This window comes from Panthera tigris, chromosome B1, assembly GCF_018350195.1.
Source record: "Panthera tigris isolate Pti1 chromosome B1, P.tigris_Pti1_mat1.1, whole genome shotgun sequence".
Classification (NCBI taxonomy): Eukaryota; Metazoa; Chordata; class Mammalia; order Carnivora; family Felidae; genus Panthera; species Panthera tigris.
Genome location: NC_056663.1, coordinates 21,983,128 through 21,993,223, shown reverse-complemented (window position 1 = coordinate 21,993,223; position 10,096 = coordinate 21,983,128). Strand labels below are relative to the sequence as shown.

At 33.9% G+C, this 10,096-nt stretch overlaps 1 pseudogene; it reads left to right on the top strand.

Annotated features, from left to right (window-relative positions):
- Positions 1-8,730: 8,730 nt before the first annotated feature.
- LOC102956757 lies at positions 8,731-9,105 on the top strand (annotated as a pseudogene).
- Positions 9,106-10,096: the final 991 nt, after the last annotated feature.

The window sequence follows — 10,096 nt, the reverse complement described above, 5'->3', positions numbered from 1 at the left end:
TTATATATATAAGGTGTATATATATTATATAGATAAGGCATCTGTATATTATATATAATGTATGTATATATTATATATAAGGTATATATTATATATATATAAGATATATATATATCATATATATAAGGTATATATATATCATATATATAAGGTATATATATCATATATATAAGGTATATATAGTATATATAAAGTATATATATTATATTTTTATACATATATATATATAAAATAAAAGTAAATATTTCCAATTTTTAAATCAGTGAGTACGTTGGTATTTTTCCTTAAGTACAGATATTTCATTTTTTTGGCTTAAAAATAATTTGTTTTCCTAAAATTTAAAGTGTATCAAATGTCTCTAGTAGTCAACAAGATGATGATTTAGTCCCTTCCTTTGTCTTTTAATTATATTTTAGACTTCCTAAAATTTGACTATCCTCAAATCATTATGTTTAAATTCTTGGTAAATCTGCCATAGTCATTCCACATACAGCTAGATTAAGTGACAACAATTTATTGTGTTTTTCCTTTACTATTTTAACCTATATTGATAGAATGATGATACCTTTGTAAAATGAAGTACAAATATTTTCTCATTTTTCTAATCTCCAACAAATATCCAATAATATATACTGTAATGAATAAATATTCATTCTGGAATTTAAATTTTTATTTTAAGTGGTCTTCTTATGCACAAACTTAAACTTATGAGATAACTGTTTCATGACACAATCTCAAATTGATAAAATATAGGTCTCCTTTTTGTTTGATGACCAACAATTGACAAACTTCCTTGTACCCACCACCTGAGGTCAGAGTTAGCAAGAAATTACACCCATTTCATTGTTCCTCCCTCAACCTAGAAACACATACCCACACACACAAGATACCCACTCTTCTGCATTGTTTGTGATGTGCTTCTTCTATATTACAGTTTTTAAAATCATGTCATTGTATTTCTAAAAACTGACTGCTTAGCTTTAATTTTCTCGTTACAAGAAGTTTCATGTTTTATTTGGCTCCTTCTGTAATTTACTTTCTTCAATCAGTAGTATAATGAAAATATTTATCTTTATTCTTTACTATAGTCCTCTTCATTCAATTTGACTGCTGTATAATATTCAATTGTGTGAGCATACTGAAATATATTTATTCAGTTGCTTGCCAATTGCCATTTGGGTGATTTATTTTTAATCTTTGAAGAAGATAAATTTGGAAAGCTATCTAGTCTCGATCATTTTTTGTGATATAATCTCAGATGACTTTTGTTAAGGCAATGTATTCTCATATGTCTACTCTGATTTATATTTCTTACTAAATCCATCTACAAGTATATATTAGTTTCAAATTTATAAATTTGTATAGTACACTGGTTCACATACATATTTTGAAAACTTAAATATTAAGCAAAAAAAAAAAAAAAACAGCCATAACCATCCCATCTGGAGTTAACACCCTCTAAATTCCTCAAGAAACACATTGCTGCATATACTTACAGACTTTTTCCTACTCATGTATTTTGTCTCTCAAAAATAAAATAAAATGAAAATATTGTTAGAACATCTATTTTTTCTTTCCTTATTAGAACTACTGGAGTCTATAATACTCATGACATCATAGGATTCAATGTATGTATATATCAGAGAAAACTATTGAAATGAGCCAGTTCTTTCATTACTAAAGCAGTTGAACAGTTTTATTTTGTTATCTGTATTTTGTGTATGATCTTCTCAAACCCTTTACCCATTTCCTTTTGTTATTCATCTTTTTTTTAATATTTAATATTTGAGGAATATTATATTTTTATATAGGCTGGAAATGTTTGCTGACTTTCCATTTATCTTCCATCTAAATAGATATTTATTTATATTTGTGAGGTACTTAAATACTTAATTTTGCATAGTTAAATGTATAATTTTAGTTATGATTTCTGATTTTGTTAACTGACTTTAACAAAATGTTCTCAGTTTGCTAAAATGTAAATATATAGTTATCTGTATGTTTACTTGCGTGATACATAAATATTTAACTTTACGTAGTTAAATGAATACATAAATTTAGTTATGATACCTGATTTTATTATCTGACTTTAAAAAATCTTCCCAATTTGTTAAAATGTAAATATACAGTTTTATATTTACAGTTGTATACTTATATACAAGTAAATTTGTATGGTTACTTGTAGTTATCAGGTGTGCTTGGGAAGAGGGGGATATGTTTCATTTAAGTTTTTATTCCATCAGAAGTTTAACCTCCATTCTAAGTGTAACTCTGTCCCCCTCCAAAATCTGCTGTTTTGTGTCAAAGAGTAATGTCACTCCATCACCAGATCCCTAAGTATAGCTGCTGCACCTCTCCTGGGCCCTCAGTGCTGTTGCTCTTAAATACTCTTCTACGACGACAAACACAATCTATCTGGTGGGTTCCCAATTTTTCCAAAGCCTGTTCTATATAGCTCTCATTCTTCCAGATTTTGAGGAATTAAAGGGTTTCTGCCATACCTTCTAATTGGGAATTCCTACTTTTCCCTTGGAATCTAGCACTTCTGCCTTTGCAAAGAAAATCAACTTCTAAATACATATAAACATTGGGTAGTTCATAAAGAATAGATATATATTGCCCTCAGTTCTGGTGGCTGGAGGTTTAAGATAAGGGTGCCAGCATGATCAGATGAGAACCATGTTTCAGGTGTCAGACTTCTAGTTGTATCCTCGAAGTAGTGATAAGGGATCTTTGGAGCACTAATCCCATTCCTAAGGGTTCCATCCTCATTACCTAGTAGCTCCTAAAAGTGCCACCTCCTACTACCATCATCTTCGTGGTTTAGGATTTCAACTTATGAATTTGGGGGGACATAAATATTCACATCATAGCATTATACCTAACAGAAATTTTTTTTCAATGCTCCCCTTTGGATAGGCTTTAAGCTGATACACAGGCCCCAAGATTATCCTGATGTTTAAATTCCTATTGATGGGGGGTGGAAGGGAGGGGCAAGTGGGTGATGGGCACTGAGGAGGGCACGTATTGAGATGAGCACTGGGTGTTGTATGGAAACCAATTTGACAATAAATTTCATATTAAAAAAATAAAATAAATTCCTATGGCTATTTCTATAGTACTTGAGAAAGGTCATGTAAAATGTATTTCTTCCACCTCTTTCCTCTCACAGTACATGGAAATGTTAAAATGGAGGCTTTTCAGTATGGCACTGAAATAATGAGATTAAAAATTAGAAGAGTACTTTAGATCACGAGAAAATTCTACCAGGATGTAAAAATAAGCTCATTAATTCTTAGGGAGAAAAAAAAAGCAAAGAATATCGTGAACAGGAGGGGAGGAAGAAATATAGAGGATTCAAGTTACTGTTTTAGAAAGATCTTCAAGTAACACCATTCATATTCTGTAAATTAAGCAAAAAGGATAAAAGAACAAGTAGAGATAGATCACAATAGTTTTGATAACAAAAAATAATTAATTTGTGTAGGTTTAATATAGTTCACTGAAATAGATTTATATAAGACAGAAAAAGTTTTTTAATTGAACTTGAACTAGGAAAAATTCAATTCCCACACGATTACTGACCCTATTATCATTCTGCAATAAGACAATGTTTTTCTTCAACAAACTCCTACCCCCTATATATAAGAGTAATGTAGTATGTCTTTGTCCATGATGAAAGGAAAATCTCAGGTAGTTTCAGCAGTTTTCACAGCTCCTAGATTTGTAAGGAGATCTTCAAGGGTCATAGGATAGTGGACAGAAGTGGCCCATGGACAATTTGCCTGAGTTCACATGGAAAGCGGGCATCATTGGTAAGTCTTAAATCCAGACTGCCTGACCAGACTCGAAAATCTTCCTAACTGATCTTCTGGTATTCACTTTCTCCAGACAGATTTTGATTTAATTATTTTTAAGTTTGTTTATTTTGAGAGAGAGAAAGAGAAGGGCATAGAGTGAGGAAGAGAGAGAATCCCAAGAGAGAATCTGTGCACAGTGAGCACAGAGTCTGACGCAGGGCTCGAGCTTATAAACCATGAGATCATGACCTGAGCCAAGATCAAGAGTCAGACATTCAACCTACCAAGGCACCCAAGAGCCCCAATTTTGACTTAATTCTTATTGGCACCTTTCCCAGATGTTCATCAAATATTACCTGTAATATTCATATGTGAGTTTAGCAGACAGAATTCTGCAGTTAAATAAATGAAGTTAAATAGTCTTTTTCAATGAAGTATGCAGGAAAAGTCCTTATGGATGAACATGGCAAAATTCTTTAGGAGGTGCTCTATTATGTGATGTTTTCAAAATTATTTAACCATTTGGTCTGAGGTATGTGGATGAACTGATGTTCAGCAGAACACTCTTTGCAAGTCATGTTGTTTTATGTTTATTTAGTTGAGCGAGAGAGAGAGAGAGAGAGAGAGAGAGAGAATATCCCAAGCAGGCTCTAGGCTCTGAGCTGTCAGCACAGAGCTCCACGCTGGGCTCAAACTCCAAACTGCAGGACCATAACCTGGGCCAAAGTTGGGCACTTAATCTACTGAGTCACCCACGTGCCCCTGGAAGATCATCTTATAGTTTATGCATATCCTTCAATTTAAAAAGAATTTATTATACCATCTCAAAGGGAGCTACTGACTAAATTTTGAACTCAGATATTTGGCAAAGAGAAAATTCTAATTGGTTCCAAGATAAGAAAAATTCTGAAATTAGAGATGCTACTTAGCACAGCATTAACCGCAATGGATACAATTATGAATAAGCCAGATACAATTTCAGCCCACATGGAACATACAGTTGAGTAAACTGTACAAACATACAACAATCTTGCAAACAAATAATAATTTCACAGTTGTAAAATTACAATTGTTGCTATAATAAGTGTTATAAAGAAAACAATACTTGTGTTATAATCTATGATCCAGTAAGAGGGAAGAGTAGGTTTGAGCTCAAAATTGAAGAACAAGTGAGAGAAAATCAAGTGAATATGTGTCAGAAGAACATTAAAAGCAGAGAGATGATCCCGTGCAAAGCACTAGGGTGACAGGGAATGCAAGTTTTTATAAGGCAAGTTGGAAAGAATGAAGGAGAATATTATATGAGATAAAGCTAAAAAAGTGGGAAGAGACCAATCCTTGTGGCTCCTTGTAAGTTAAAGATATTTATTTAAGGTCAACTAAAGAGTTTGGAGCAGAGAAAATGGCATGTTATTTTTGTTTTGAAATGGTTAATCTGTCTAGAGATAACAGGATATGACAAATTCAATAATACTAGACATTGCAAAGATACCTGTAGTCCAGGAGATAACTGATGCTCTACTACAGGCAAGATGGAATATAGAATTTGACCAGGGTAGTGATAGAGTAAAGCAATATTTGAGAGGTAAAATTTATTGGACTCAGTAGAAATATGTATTTGGATTGTGAGGGAGATCATCTCAAAGATAATTCCCAAACAATTCCTTGTTTGCAAAAATGATTTTATGTAGTAAGAAAAAAAAAAACCACAAACACATACACACACACACCTATACATACAGATACACAATACGAATGAATGAATAAAATGAATGAATGAATGAATGAATGGGATGGCATCATCACGAGAGAATAAGAATTTTCTACTGTTCTCCCCTAAAAGAACTCCAGTTTAAACAATTATCCATGGATAAGAGATCCTTTATGGAAGTCCAGGAATCCAGTGGAGAAGTTCTAGCACACTGCTGGAGCAAAGAAAGTCTGAAATTTGACATAATAAAGAGGGTAAGTGGAACAGTTTCATGTTACTCACATCATCCCTCCCCAATGCGGCACAACTCTGTGCCTAAAGAGACTTTTCTGGCCAGTTATTTTTTCCACAGGGAAGAGAGCTGAGAGCATGTGAATGAGCTCCAGGCCTTGCCAGTTCTGTGGGATTCTGGCAAAGACACCCACTTCTTTCTTGCCTCATCTAGAATACTGAGGTATGCTGCAAGATTGCAGAATGTGAAACATCTGGGGGAGTGCCATTCAAGAGACATGGATCCTATCAGCTCTCCTGCAGACTCCATCAAAAAGCCCACTCACAAGCCCCTAGGAATGCCTCACTTATAGAGCCCCCAAATGGCCCACATGCACCACTAGTGCTTCGGGCACCTTATACACTTACCCCAGCCTGTGGCCAGCTCCCTGTGTGAGTTCTCCATGGCAGGGGGAGTGAACTGTGACAGCGAGCTAATGAGTACTCACGGGACCACCATAATTTCCCAGTAACTGAACTCAAAGATACGGAAATCTACAATTTGCCTGATTAAGAATTCAAAGTAACTGTTTCAAAGAAGCTCAGTGAGCTACAGGAAAATACACAAAGCCAATCTCATTAAATTAGAGACACAATACATAACAAAATGAGAAGTTTACCAGAGAGACATAAATCATGTAAAAGAGCCCAACAGAAATTCTAGAGCTGAAGGATACAATGAATGAAATGAAATGTAAGACAGCATCGACAACGATGCCTCAAACAGAAGAAAGAACATCAAGTGGAAGGCAGGAGTTGTGAAATCATCCAGTCATAGGAGAACAAAGGAAAGCCTACATGAATTATATCATTTAGAGGAACAATCTATGTATTACTGTAGTCTCAGAATCAGGAGAGAGAGAAGGGAACAGAAAGCCTATTTAAAGAAAAAAAAAAAAAGGCTGAGAATTTCCTAAAATTAGTGGAGAGATTTGGACACAAGCTCATAAAACTAACAGGTCACACAAAAACTAAAACGGAAAAGTATCTTTTCCAAATTTATAATAAGACTGTCTAAAATCAAGAATTTTAAAAGTAACAAAAGAAAAAAGAAATTCTCACATACAAGGGAATCCCTAGAACACCATCAGTGGATATGGATAATATAATCAAAGTTCTGGAAAGAAAAACTGCCTAACAATACTTTACCTGGTAAAGTCCCTTAGAAATTAAGGTGAGATAAAGATGATCTCAAAAAATTTAAAGCACAGAGACTGGCATCACTAACCTGCCTTACAAGAAAAGCTATAAGGAATTCATCAAGAAGAAACCAAAGGATGTTAATTCGTAACATTAAAGCATATGAAGATACACAATACACTGGTAAAGGTAAGCATATAGTCACATTCAGAAAACTCTAATATTGTAATAAGGTGGTGTGTTAATCACTTAACTCAAGTATAAAAGTTAAAAAGCAAAAGTATTAAAAAGAGCTATAATAATTTGTTAAAGGATACCTAATGTAAGTAGTAGTAAATTGTGACATCAAAAATATAAAATGTGAAGGAGTAAAGGTTTTGTATACAATTGAAAGTAGCGTAAAACAGACTGTTATATCTGTAGGATGTTTTATGTAAGACTCATAGTAACCACAAAGCAAAAACCTACAGTAGATACGCAAAAGATAAAAAGAAGAGAATCAATATCATTGTGGGAAATTATTAATTCACAAAGCAAGGCACTAGGAGAGGAAGACAGAACAATGAAACTTTAAAACAGTGAGAAAAAAAAACCAATAAGATATCATTAGTAAGTCCTTACCTATAAGTAATGTAAATAGAATGTAAATACCCTTAGAATGTAAATAGACTAAATTCTCCATTTAAAGTCATGCAGTGGGTTAGTGTATGAATAAAAAAAGACCAACTATATGTTGCCTACAAAAGACTCACTTCAGCTTTAAGGATACATAAGGACTGAAAGGAATGGGATAGAAAAGATACTCCATGCAAGGAAAAACCAAGAGAGCAGAGGAAGCTACATTTATATTAGACAAAAGAGACTTCAATACAAAGCTGTAATGAGAGAAAGAAGGTCATTATGTAAGATAAAGGGAACAATTCATCAAGAGGATATACAATCACAAATACACATGCACACAACTTTGAAGCACCTAAATACTTTAAAAGCAAATACTGAGAAATCTAAAGGGAGAAATAGACAACACAATAATAGCGGACAATGTCAATACAGCACTTTCAACAAAAGGTAAGTAACCCAGACAGAAAATCAATACAGAAACATTGGACTTAAATTATAATTAAATCAAATGGACCTAAGAGATATGTAAAGAAATTCCTCCCAATAGCAACAGAATATACATTCCTCTCACGTGTACATGAAATATTGTCCCAAATAGATGATACATTATGTCACGAAACGAGTCATAGCAACTTTAAGAACAAGTATCTTTACTGACCACAAAGTATGACTAGACCTCAGTAACAGGAGGAAAACTGAAAAATGCACAAATATGTACAAATTAAACAATACATTCTGACCAACAGGTCAAAGAAGAAATGAAAAGGGAAAAACATCTTGAAACAAAGTGTAACATAACATGCCAAAACCTATCGAATGCAGCAAAAAGTAGTTTAAGAGGGAATTAAAAAAAAAAACAAAGACAACCTAACTTTACACACCAAGGACAAGAGAAACAGAACTAAGTCGAATTTAGCAGAAGGAAGGAAATAACAACGATTAAAGCAGAAATAAATGAAACAGAGACCAGAAAACCAATAGAAAATATCAAACTACGACCTGATTTTTTTAAAAACTTAAACAATACTGACAAACCCTTAGTTAGAAAAAAAGAGAGTAGTTTCGAATATATAAAATGAGACCTAAAAGAGAAGATATTACAATTGATATTACAAAAATTCAAAGGATGGCTTTTCATCCAACATTTTAGCAAGGCTGCAGAGGTAGCTGCTAATCTCCAAGTTTTACATGCCACCCAAGGACTACAAGAAGAAGAAAGATGCTGGATGGTCAGCTAAAGAAGATAAATACCCAGTGAACAAATCTTGGGACAAGGCCAAAAAGAAGTGATCCAAAGGCAAATTTTGAGACAGGCTCAACAACTTGGTCTTGTTTGACAAAGTAACACATGACAAACTCTGTAAGGAAACTTTGAACTATAAGCTTATAACTACAGCTATTGTCTCTGAGAGACTGAAGATTTGAGGTTCCCTGGCCAGGGCAGCCCTTCAGGAGCACCTCAGTAAAAGACTTACTAAACTGGTTTCAAAGCAGAGAATTCAAGTAAGTTATACCAGAAACACCAAGGATGGAGATCCCCCAGTTGCTGGTGAATATGCATGAACAGATCCCACCAACTGTACATTTTGGAAAATAAAACTTTATTAAATCAAAAAAAAACCAAAGGATGATAAGAGACCACTATGAACAATTATATGAGAAAAATGGATAACTTAGAAGAAATGTATAAAGGTTTCCACATATATAAGGTACTAAAGAGTGAAGCATGAAGAAATAGGAAATATGAACAGATCAATAAAGAATGAAATTAAACTATTAATCAAAAAGCTCCCAACAAAGAAAAGCCCAGGACCAGATGGTTTTATAGGTGAATTCTATTAAATATTTAAAGAATGAACACCAATACTTCTTAGACTCCTCCAAAAAATTACTAAGAAGGAAGCACTTTCAAAATCATTTTATGATACCAGTGTTTTCCTGATTCTATTGGCCAATATCCCTGATGAATATAGATGAAAAAATTCTCAACAAAATGCTAGCCAACTGAACTCAACAGATAATTTAAAAAAATCATACAGCATGGTAAAGTGGGGTTTATTCCTGAGATGCTGAATGGTTCAACAGACACAAATGAATGAATGTGACACACCACATTAGTAGAATAAGGGATAAAAATCATATGATTATGTCAATACATGCAGAAAAGGTGTCTGACAGGGGCATCTCAGTGGCCCAGTCATCTGAGCACCCAATTCTTGATTTCTGCTCAGGTCATGATCTCATGGTTCGTGAGATCAAGCCCCACATCAGGCTCTGTGCTGTCAGCTCTGACAGCAGAGCCTCTTGGGATTCTCTCTCCATCCCCCTCTCTCTCTGCACCTCCTCCACTCATGTGCACTTGTTCTCTCTCTCTCTCTCTCTCTCTCTCTCTCAAAATAAACACTAAAAACGAAAAACGATTTTACAAAATTTAGCATCCTTTTATGTTAACTCTCAAAAAAGTAATTATATAAGGAACATATATCAACAGAACAGAGGCCATATAGGAAAGGTCCACAGTTAACATCATACTCAATGGTAAAGAGGTGAAAGA